Below are 12,133 nucleotides of genomic sequence, written 5' to 3'. Positions count from 1 at the left end.
CAACCACAGGGTGGCTCACAACCATCTGTTACTCCAGGACCAGGAGATACCCACTCCGGCCTCCTGGGGCACCAGACACGCATATGGTATACAGAAACATGTGCAGATAAAACATTTGTTACACATAAAGTTCAAGGCCAAGGTAGCAATTTAGCTCTAGATAACTTCTCCTGCGGACCAAATGAACAAGCCGAGACCTTTTTGGTGACCAAGGTCCAGCTCAGCTATTTATTTACAATTATTTACTTCCAGGAGCTAACAATTAAGGCTCTGTTTGCTTGAGGCAGGGTTTCATGTCACCCAATTCTCCTACCTCCCAAGTGCTGGGATCACAAACTGTGCAGCCACAACCAGCTTAAGTCTCAATTCTTGTTGGGTATTAGAGGAATGGACAAGCAGCTTGAAAACAAAACCACCGAAACCCCTTGGAGGGAAACAGGTGGGCTGCTCTGATCTGTCCATTCACAGTGCTTTTGGATAACCCAGGGTTACAGCCATGCTTATCAGCCAGACCCAGGACCTCTTGGGAGTTCAGCACCTGAACAGGAAGGCTCCTGTGAGAAACCTCCAGGACAGTAAGTCCGTCCTCCGGCTGTGGGTTCCAGCTTGCTGTGAACTGCACCAACTGAGGTCTGACAGGTCTCTTCACCCCCTGACAGTCCCGGCTAGCTTGGCTTCTGGCCCAGGCCAGAGTTCCAGAAAGAGCCCCAGGTAGAGTAAATGAGTTGTCCCAGGTCAATGCCAGATGGCAGCCTTGGTATTAGAATTCATGGGCCCTTCTTTCTAGCCAGCTGCTCCCTCCCTTGAGTCCTGCGCTGTTTCTTCTGAATGCTCAGGGTTGTATTCAATTTAGTGAGGTTTGTGGTCACATAATCACAGTTCCTAAATAAAACAATGAGTACAGAGCATTCGCCATGAGGAAGGAAAACACAGGGGCGCCTTTGCCCCTGAGAACAGACGGAGAGCGAGCTCTGGCTGAGTTAGGATTGTTCTACTTGAACAAAACCCAATACAAATGAATCTCTTGGGACTGGGCAAAGCCCTCATCTGCTCTTATTTCTTCTCTATGAATACTTGTTGAGAGAGCCTGTGCTCAGCCTCATGGTAAGAGCCTCTTGGAAACTGAAATGAGGTGTTTCCAAAAGCAAGATGGAGTAGGCTGAGGAACAGCTCAGGTCAGGGCATTGAACGTTTTCTTTTTACCAATCATCAGTGACTGCCCTGCCAGCGGCTCCATTTGCAGGAGCGCTATCTGAAAGCACTTCAGCTGGGGTGAGAGCAGCCTTCGTCATCCCAGCCTAAACTTCACTAGGCCCACTCACGTCTCTGTAAACAGCGAATGCTCTTTCTCTACCCGTCTTGTCCCACTGTGGCTGGTTGTGCTAGGCGTGAGGGCCAGCCTGCATGCATTTGGCTGTTGGGTAGGGAAAATCATTTCTATTATCTGGGCAGTTTCTTTGACCAGTACATTCGTTGAAGTATAAGTTAGGCAGTGACTGTGGGGTGTAACGGATCCCTCACCAAAGGATCCAGGAACCTGAGTGTTGACAAAAACAAGGTCTCTGGAGGAAAGGGTCTGCACAAGGCCAGAGCATGACTGGTTGAGAGGAACGGCCCCAGAGCATCTTTGCTGGGCCTCAGTGCGGGTGCATTCATGTTCTTACCTCCTTTGTTGGCCCATTCACTTGGCTGTGGGAGAGACAGGAAGGGGAACTTTCTACTAGAAAATCCAAGGCCCATAAATGGCTACCCTCTCACGCCCTCACATCCCTCAGTATCACTAGGAGAATGGGAGAGGACCCTTCCCATGATAGTGGTCAATCAAAGATCCACCTGTGGGCTCTGGGCCACATGCGTGGCCAGAGTGGGGTAGGCAGTCGGGGACCCACATTTCATTTCTGCTTCTACTTGCTGGATATGCTCCTCCCATTCATGCCAGTGCCCGTCCCCTAACAATGTCTTACATCAGATGTGTCCTCACTGCCAGGCTGCAGTGAGGTGGAAGCCATGGAAGACGCCTCTGTCAGACTCTGAAGCATTCTCAGTGTCTCTCTTAGTGTCCCTCTCTCATGCTCTGGTTAAAGAGGAGGGTACCAGGGATATTAAGAGATAGAGAACCCTTGTTCCCCTACTCCTACAGAGTCTTACAGCCATGAGGAATTTTGGTGTCAGATCCTGGCCATGGACAGCCCAGGAGATGGCATGATGTCTCTGAAACTTACTTCAGATGGTGACCTCAGGAGAGTTCAGTCAGGCTAGGAGTGTATTTGGGGAAGGTAGCAAAGGTGCTGATGCAGAGAGAGCCTTTGCACTCACAGAGATAGTCTTGGAAAGAGAAGAGGCCAGGCCCTTGAAGTGAAAGACATGTTGAGAAAGGCTATTCAAATTAGAATAAACACAGGGCCTTAATAATGTCAGTGTCCTACTCAGGAGACAGAGGCAGGTGAATCTCTGAGTTCAAGGCCATCCTGGTCTGCAGAGTGAGTTCCAGGACAGTCAGGACTACACATAGAAGTCCTGTCTCTAAAAAAACTAAATGAATGAATGAATGAATGAAATGGGTCTCCAGGCTTAGCCAGGAGAAGCAGGGCTTCTTTGGGAGCTATCCAGCGTTCTGAATCACCGCCTGAACACATGGGAGGATCTGGACAAGGCCTGCCTACTGTTAGTGGTGACCTTAAATGCCGCCAGTTCATCTTTGCCCACGGCTGACACCAGCTGCCTGCTTGCGTCCATGGCCTGCACATCTGAAGTTGCTCCAGAATGACTCCAATCACTCATGGCTCCAGCCTGGGCTTCACGCCAGAAGCTTGACTCTCTAGCCAGATTTAATAAGGGTTGAGATTCAGAATCTTAGTGTGTATGTGAAAAAAAAATGTTCCCAGTCTCTATGGACTTTCAGGACCAAACAAACCTTGTCCAAGGGCAAGGTGACTATAAGGAAGGGAGAAATTCTTCGTGTGGCACTCATTAGCTCCTCTCCTCTCTCTCCCCTCCATGACTACCACACACACACACACACACATACACACACGCATGCACACACACATACACAGATATCACACACATGCACGTGCACATTTCATACACGTGCACACACATGCGTGCACACACATGCACAATACACACCGCATACACACATGAACACACACACACAACACATGCACGCTCCCACAGTATCAATTTTCCCTTCTGCCATTTCAGAGAAGATAGTCTTTCTCTGTGCCTGCTTTGTTCTTGTCTTAGATATTACAGGAAGTTGGTGGAAGTACCCAATCTTAAATAACATGATATATTTTCCTAAATTCAAAAGGAATATAGTCATTTAAAAAGTCCAGGTAAGAAAAAAGTAGAAAAACTTTACATTTAATCACACCATCTAGAGTTGTGGTTCTCAACCTGTGGGTCTCAAACTCTTTGGGGTCAATCGACCCTTTTACAGTGCTTAGGCCCATCAAAAATGCAGTTATTTATATTACAATTCATAACAGTAGCAAAATTATATATATGAAATAGCAACAAAAATAGTCTTATATTTGGGGGTCACCACAACATGACAAACTGTATTAAAGGGTTGCAGCATTAGGAAGGTTGAAAACCACTGGTCTAGAGCTACCTACTGTTAATGTCCTGGCACACCCCTCTGTGTGTGTGCGTCAAGAGCAGAAGTATAGTGTAATGCTCAAAACAAGTGGTTTTGAATTAAGTCCTACTTCTGCCATTTACTTATCTGTGTGGCTTCCTCCACAGCTGCGGCTGAAGCCAGGCAGGTTCTCTGCCACTGAGCTGCAGCTCTCCAAGTCCCACTAACATGAACCTCACCATGACCTTTCTGGCTCTCCATTTCACCTTTAAACGAGGAACGTCATAGGACCTGTCTCAACGTTATGGGGAGGAGTGTTTGCCATAGTCTCTGCCACAGGGTGAGCAGTCGAAAAAGCATGTGCATGGTAGGTGTGTGTTAATCACATAAACACATGTGCACAGAGAAATCACACGGTATGCTGTTTAGTACCCATTCCAAAACCAGATGATTCTCTATCTCAAGCACAAGCAGCACAGGAAATGGATAAATCCACCCTATTTCACTTTCTGTCCAGTCCACAGAGGATGACCTGGGACTCAGGTAACAGACTAGACTCTCAACTAAGGAGGGAAAGCAATAGTCCTTAATACATGGCCTCTAGCTTTTAGCCTGAGTTCTTCCACAGCCAGGTGGCAGGGGCATCTCCTCTTCTTGAGCTTTGGGGCCCAGGCCTATGGCTCACTTGCTCTGGACACCATTTTTGCCTCTCTGTTTAGGAGTATCCATTCCTTCTTTTTCTAGGAGATTTTTTCCCCTTGAGATAGGGTTTCTCTCTGTAGCTCTGGCTGTCCTGGAACTCACTCTGTAGACCAGGCTGGCCACAAACTCACAGAGATCCTCCTGCCTCTGCCTCCTGAGTGCTAGGATGTGCTATCATGCCTGGCTCCTGGAACTTCCATGAGTCTATATTTGCTTAGATTGGGCAAGTGCTCCTGCACTCTGCTTTCTGGGCCCTTGACTCCTGTATCCACCTCCCCCACACCTCTCCTTGTCTTCTCTCACTTTTTTAAAAAAGATTTACCTTTATTATTTTTAGTTATACACATGTGTGTATGTACATATGAGTTCAGGTGCCTGTGGAGGCCAGAGGCCAGAGGCACTGTATCTCCTTGGAGCTGGGGTTATAGGCAGTTGAGAGGTGTCTGATGTGGGTGCTTGGAAATGAGCTCAGGTCCTCCTTAAGTTGAACACTGTAAGCCACCTCTCCAGCCCTTCTGATAACTCTTGGGGCCAGTTCCAAGCTCCTGGTTAAAAATCCAGGGACCCTTTCACTCCTGCCCACTGGATGTGAGAATTTATTACTGAACATGATTTGGGAGGGTATAGGGCAGCACAATGGATCCCTTAGGTGTGTAGGGTCTGCCACTTATCTAGAGGACGACAACTGAGAGTAAATGTGACTCCACAGTCATTAGGGATGAGCTGCTTTTCAGCTACTATGTCTTCAAGGTCATCTGGGTTAAACCTGAAGCAGGGCCTCAGTCACATGCTCCTTATTCTACCATGATGACCTGGCCACTGTGCCCTGGGCCTTCCCAAAGGCATCTGCACTCCTGTCTGAAGCCTGCGCTGGGGAAAGCAAAGGGACTCGATACATGACTAGGCAACAGAAAATTATCTTCAAGGTCCCTTAGGCTGTGTGCACCCCCAAGGAGGCTGTGTCTACAAACACTGCACACCGTGAGAAACAGCTTAATTTGCAGCAAAGTCAATGGTCTTTTCCTAGGAGAATGTCCCCCACTTCAGAATCACTGGAAGTGTTGATTAGATCTTTTTGGAAACTATTTTCTCTTCAGTTTTTGTTTGTTTATGGACTGTGTAGCCCAGCTTGGCCTGGAGCCTGCTATATAGTCTTCATTTTCCCTTTAGCTATCCTCATCTTGTTAAAGGCAGCCTTTTTTTTTCTAGCCAAATACACTAAAAAATGGTGGTGGAGATATTTTTGGCCTTATATTTTGGTTATGAGCCTAGCCTTTAACAGCTGAGTCATCTCTCCAACCCATAACTATAGTTATTTTGAAATAATTAAAAATGTTTAAAATGATATTCATTTGTTGATGGGGGTAGGCAGTGCGCTACAGTGCCCATGTGCAAGTCAGAGAACAACTTTCAGAAGCTGGTTCTCGCTTTTCGCCGTGTAAATCCTGGGGGTCAAACTCAACTCATCAAGCTTGGCGGCAAGGGCCTTCCCCTGCTGAGCCATCTTCAACAGTCCTGAAATAATTCTATATTTATACATTGGGATAATTCAGAGAGTTCACCGTCTAGTTTCCCCTGATGGGAACATCTAACGCAACTATGGTACACGATCAGCTCTAAAAGGCCAATACTAGAACACTGCTATTCACTTAGCTACAGATTTGATGGGAAGTTTTCCAGGTTTGTACTAGGTCCTTTTTCATTTTCAGCCTTTTCTTGATTTTTGAGGTCAAGAAAATGCCTGGCTAGGCATTTCCAAGAATGTCTTTTCAATTTGCCAAAAGTTTCTGTAAGAGCTGTTTTATTTCATTTGTTTGAGTCAGAGTGTATGCATGCCTAATGAGCATCCGTGCCTGAGGAGGTCAGAAGAGGTGCTGGGTCCCCCTCGAACTGTTGTAGATGGCTGTGGGTGCTGGGAACTGAATCTGGGTCCTCAGTTAACTCATCCTAATTGCTGAGTCATTTCTCCAGCCCCTGGAACCAGTTCAGGTTATGGAGTCTGGAGGAGAATACAATGGAGGTAACATGTACTTGTGATGGCACACTGGGAAGTACATGTCTCATTACCAGGGGGATTAACCTTAATCACTTAGGGTGGTACTCGACAGATCTCTCTATTGTAAAATTACTATTCCTGTCATATTGTTTTCTCCTCATCAAAAACAAGTCCAGACCATATATTCAAGGTGGAGAGAATTAAATTTCCTCTCCTAGAGAGAGGTGTGTCAAAGAAAGTGTGGATACATGTTTTAAACTGCCATAGCACCCAATAGTAAGAGTATCATATAACTATTCAAATATCTTGGTTCTCCTTAAAGGGTCACCCTCTAGATTTAGCAGTCAGTGAATCTTGACAGCAGCTATCGTTACTATGATGTTCCATGGTAATTTTATTTCCCTCATTGTCTACAAACATAAAATTTTAGCCGGTTGTCGATCGATGTGGTGCCCTCGCTCTGTGTTCATTCGGGCTGGAGGCCTAAGGAAAAAAAAAATTTTAGCCAGGTGGTGGTGGCGCATGCCTTTAATCCCAGCACTCGGGAGGCAGAGGCAGGCGGATCTCTGTGAGTTCAAGGCCAGCCTGGTCTACAAGAGCTAGTTCCAGGACAGGCACCAAAGCTACAGAGAAACCTTGTCTCAAAAAAAAAAAAAACTTTAATGAAATATATTTCATGAAATTATATATACATATGTATGTATGTATACATAACATATATAATCATAATTCTTCTAAAAGGAGTATTTGTACCTTCTCCTTTGTTTATTTAACCATGTACATGTATCAGTGTGGGTTAATATTTATCTTACTTGGGGGTTATAACCCAGTGCTATCACTATTTTCGTACAGGTTGCTCCTGTCTCTCTTAGACCCAACTGTGGGTCTTCTGGCAAATCAATTGGAAATGTAATGTAGCACTTTCTTCAAAATACTTAACATATATTTAAAGACAGGGACTTCCTGTATAGCTCAGGCTGGTCTTGAACTTAAGCTTTCCCTACTGTAGCCTCAAGTTCACCACCATGCTTGACTATATTTTTGTCTGTCTTTCTTTCTTTCTTTCTTTCTTTCTTTCTTTCTTTCTTTCTTTCTTTCTTTCTTTCTTTCTTTCTTTCTTCTCCAAGTCATCTTGTGCATTATTCTTTTTCAAAAAAGTATGTGTAAAATGGATAAAGCTAACAATAAACAAAAAGTGTGTGTGTGGTGTGTGTACACGCACGCATGTGTGAGCACATGTGCCATGGCATACATGCGGAAGTCAGAGGACGGCACCATGGAGTTGGTTCTTTGTTTCCACCCTTACAGATTCTGGGGATTGGGATCAGGACTCCAGGCTTCCATGGCCTGAGCTATCTCGTCCACATTCATTACTCTTAAACACTGTGCTGAGAATATAACACTGATTACAGTACTGCTTTGCTCAAGACCCTCCAATGGCTCGCACTACTTAGAAACTCATTGACCTGACACTCAATAGTTTTCACAGTACGATCCCAATTTGCCAATCAAGCTGTTTCCCCGATTGCTTATCTTTCTAAATCCTCTGTTCTCTTTGCCCCAGCTGCCGACCTGTGTGGATGACTTCCAATGACTATTTCTAGTTTGATTATATTACCTGAAGCCATTAAAAAAAACCTGTATTGGTTTCCTTATCTCAAAAAGGTAAGGCATGTTCACTGGGGAAACAAGGCAGTACAGAGCAGAGGACGTGAAGACAAGCTTGACTCCCTCCCCCTCCCTTCCCTGGCTTCAACATTTTTAGATATATAGATGTTTTAACTGTGTGCACGCTGTGCACTTCATACATGCATGCTTGCCCTCAGAGACAAAAAGAGGGTGTTGGATTCCCTGGAACTGGAGTTACAGCCAGTTGTGAGCTGCCATGTGGTTGCTGAGACTTTACCATGGGTCCTCTGGAAGAGCAGCCAGTGCTCTTAATTGCTGAGCTATCTCTCCAGTCCTCTTAGGTTGGTTTTAAGAAGTGAGCTTTCAAGATTGTTCACTATCTCTTATCTTCCTATTAAACTGTTACTTCATAATAAGAAGATGTGGAAGTATGTAGACATAAGAGCATAACACATAGCTGAAAAGATTACATTAAAAAATAGACATTTATCTTTGTATTGCAACTTATGTTTTCTCATTTAATCTCTGACAATCATAAGACATAGAAGTAGTATCTGTTATTTATTACTATTTTGCAGAGGAAAAAAATTAGGCTGCACGTAGTCCCCGAGCCAAGAGTAGTTACGTTTTCTGGTCCCTTCCCTACTTTGCCACATAAAAAGGCTGCACTGAAAACACAAGCAGAAAGGAGAACACCAAACACGTGATCATGGCTGTAGCTTGGGAGTCTGAAACTAAACTCTCCTCCTCGCCTTTCTTTGCTGGTGAAGGTGAAGCAGGGAATTAAGAGGCAAGAATATGTCTGTTCAGTGTTGAGCTTTTCATTTCCAAAGAAAAGCCTTGTCTCCTCACAGCCAGGCTCTGCAGAGTTTGAGAAGGCAGAGAGATGTGAACGGAGTGTGTTAGGTAAAAGCTGAGGGGCCCGGCAGGGACAAGACGGCCAGATGCGTAGCTGACAGGTAAGAGGTGACATTTCCACTCTCAATGCATTTAGTCAACTTGTCCACACAATACCTGATTCTACACACACGCGAGTGATGGAGAACAGCTCTAGTGCCTGTGTAGGGCCAGGAGAAAGAGTGCAATTTTTAGCATTTGTTACACAAAAGAGAAAAAGGAATTATAAAAAATAAGTTGATTTCTCTTAACAGAGTCCAGTACAAAGGTGAATGAGGAAGAAAGTGAAAGTTCTCATATGATTAGAACTGTTGCTGCTCTATACTTTCAGACTTTAAAATGTATAGTTATACCTATAGACTTAAGCACAGATGGAATCAGACTACCCGCATTTCATATGTATCTTATGAAGGCAACTTTCATGTTATATGCTTTTTTTAAATACTACAAAATCTTTGTGGTTTTTTAAAAAATTTATTTAACTTTATTTTATGTGGATTGGTGTGAAGGCATCAGATCCCCAGAAACTGGAGTTACAGGCAGTTGTTAGCTGGGAATTGAACCTGGGTCCTTTGGAAGAACAGCCAGTGCTCTTTACTGCTGAGCCATCTCTCCAGCCCCTGTTATATGCTTTTTATGCCAAGGAAAAATAGCTTATAAATATCTTTTCATCTAAAAAGTACTCATTATTAGTGTGTATGGTGTGTGGGGACACATGTGCCACAGTACATATGAAGAGGTCAGAGGCTGACTGTAGAATCGGTTCTCTCTTCCATCTTCACGTGGGCTCTGGGAATCAGACTGCAGTCAACCAGGATTATCTAGCAAGGGTCTTTACCTGTCGAGTCAGCTCATCTAGCTGGCTGACTTTTATTTTGAATTTGTTATGTAGCCAAAGCTGACCCCGAGCTCCTGATCCTCCTTCCTTGGTGTCCCAAGTACTAGAATTATAGGCATGGGCTTACCATGCCTGGCTCACCTCTCCCACAAGAAACTCCCTAGGTGTATACTGTGGGAAGGGTGTTCCATGATTTATTTAATCAGTCTCCATGGCCAAAGGCTTAGGCTCTTTGTTTGTTTTTAGAGGGGGTAAGTTGAGACAGAGTTTCAGTAGCCCTGGAGCTCACTATGCAGACCAGGCTGGCCTTGGAGTTCAGAGAAATCCTCCTGCCTCTGCATCCCAAATGCTAGGATAAAAGGTGTGCATCACCATGCCTAGCCTCTTTTCTTTTTAAAATTTCCTATTCTCACTGCGATAATGGTGCATCTATTGTAGGTATTATGTTGACTGCAACTATTTTAATGCTACATTATAAAATTATATACATATTTGTTTTCATGTTTTAAGGCAGTGTCTCAGCACAGAGCTCACTCTGACTTTGAACTTGTGGTCCTCCAGCTTCAGTCTCCAGAGTTCCAGGATTATAGGAATGGACTGTAACACCTAGATATATTTATTAAAAAACAATTATAATGCCTAGTAAAGGGAAGTCTTTATACATTTGCCTATTTTTCTAGTTTAACCACATTCCTAAAATAGGAATGAGGCTCCATTGTTAGTTGTCTATCCTCACCAACTCAGTTTGGGGGATGCTCTGGTTTAAATCAGGAAGACCAGTTGTTGTACGACTTCTGGCAAGTCCCTTTACTAATGCCTCTTTCATTTTATGGGTGCAGTATTAACTAGTTTGCAAGGCTGGTGTTAGAATGAAGGCAATAATGAATGCAGAATGCTTTATTTACAGCATGCTTGGCATGATCAACAAATGGGAGCTGGGTTTTATATTTATGCCACCTATTTCTCATTTTCATGTCTCCATCTAGTCTAAAGTATTCACCAGTTCCAACTTCCCTGCCACCAGAGAAGCCCTGGGGTGCTGGATAACTTGAGCTTTGCTGTAATCAAGGTATTGTCCTCTCACTGGGCCTGAATTTCCCAGGAATGCCTTAAAGCTAAGTTCCAGAGTGCCGTCTTTAGTGACTAAATCACAAAAAGACAAACACTCCTTTTTCCCCTCTCAATTATTTTTATTGGGATCTTAATCAGAGCTGTTTACTCCCTGGACAGTGCAGATCAGGCCGTTTAAACAGCTGGCCCTTCTTTTCTCTGAAGCAAGATGCTATATTATAGCCCGGTGGTGGCAAAGGGTCTATGGAAAACATATGGGGCGACAGACCCTGAACTGTATGAGCCTAGAACAGCAGCAGCCCAGGTTGAATCTCACCACCCATGCCCTTTCACAGCCGGGCTCCAAAGCCAGTTCTGCCAAGTACTCATTTATACAGCTGAAATTAGCCAGGACCCAGTGGCAACTCTGTGACATGCCAAAAGGGGGCAGTGTGGTACTACGGTTAAGAGAATGGGCTTTGAGGTTTGAACACCTGGGTCTGAAGTGGCTTGTCAATTTGCTGAGTGACCTTAGGTTTCGGTCCCTTCTCTGTAGATGAAGAGGGGACTCCTTCACAGGGTGGTAAAGGTTAAGTAAAATGTTGCAGGCATGGAAAACGCTCACCATTAGCAGGGCACATATTAAATATGGTGGAATGACACCGGTTACTATTACCCTCCACTCATTCGTTCAATCGGTATTCAGGGAAAGAATACTATGAGATGGGCACTTTGCAGGGGAATAATGTAAAAACAGAAATGGTCTCCGCCCTATGGAACTTAAAGCTCTATAGCAATAGAACAATTGTGCACACATTTCTCAAGTTACACCTGTGAAAAGTACAATAAGGAAAGCTGCTCCCAAGGCAAGTTTAGGAGATGAGTTGGAGTCAGCCCAGACAACAAAACATTCCAAAAGCAAAACTATGTGCAAAAGCCCTGAAGCAAAAGGAAGCAGACCTCAGAGAAAATGCAGAGGGCAGAATGCAGTTGGCGGAGAAGGCTATGGAAGAGGTGAGCTGAACAGGAAGGCTGCAGGCAGATGACTTGAAGCCTTGCAGGAGCTGCAGGTAGATGACCTGAGGCCTTGCAGGAGCTGCAGGTAGATGACCTGAGGCCTTGCAGGAGCTGCAGGTAGATGACCTGAGGCCTTGCAGGAGCTGCAGGTAGATGACCTGAGGCCTTGCAGGAGCTGCAGGCAGATGACCTGAGGCCTTGCAGGAGCTGCAGGTAGATGACCTGAGGCCTTGCAGGAGCTGCAGGTAGATGACCTGAGGCCTTGCAGGAGCTGCAGGTAGATGACCTGAGGCCTTGCAGGAGCTGCAGGCAGATGACCTGAAGCCTTGCAGGAGCTGCAGGTAGATGACTTGAGGCCTTGCAGGAGCTGCAGGTAGATGACTTGAGGCCTTGCAGGAGCTGCAGGCAGATGACCTGAAGC

General features: G+C 45.0%; 1 protein-coding gene across 12 annotated transcripts in view; it reads right to left on the bottom strand.

The window, feature by feature from the left end:
• Window positions 1-12,133, bottom strand: part of Fam219a (family with sequence similarity 219 member A) — a 58,024-nt gene that overhangs the window by 28,052 nt on the left and 17,839 nt on the right. The window lies entirely within an intron of this gene.

This window comes from Microtus pennsylvanicus, chromosome 3 (assembly GCF_037038515.1).
Source record: "Microtus pennsylvanicus isolate mMicPen1 chromosome 3, mMicPen1.hap1, whole genome shotgun sequence".
Lineage (NCBI taxonomy): Eukaryota > Metazoa > Chordata > Mammalia > Rodentia > Cricetidae > Microtus > Microtus pennsylvanicus.
The sequence above is the reverse complement of the archived record's forward strand: the minus strand, read 5'-3'. Positions and strand labels throughout refer to the sequence as shown.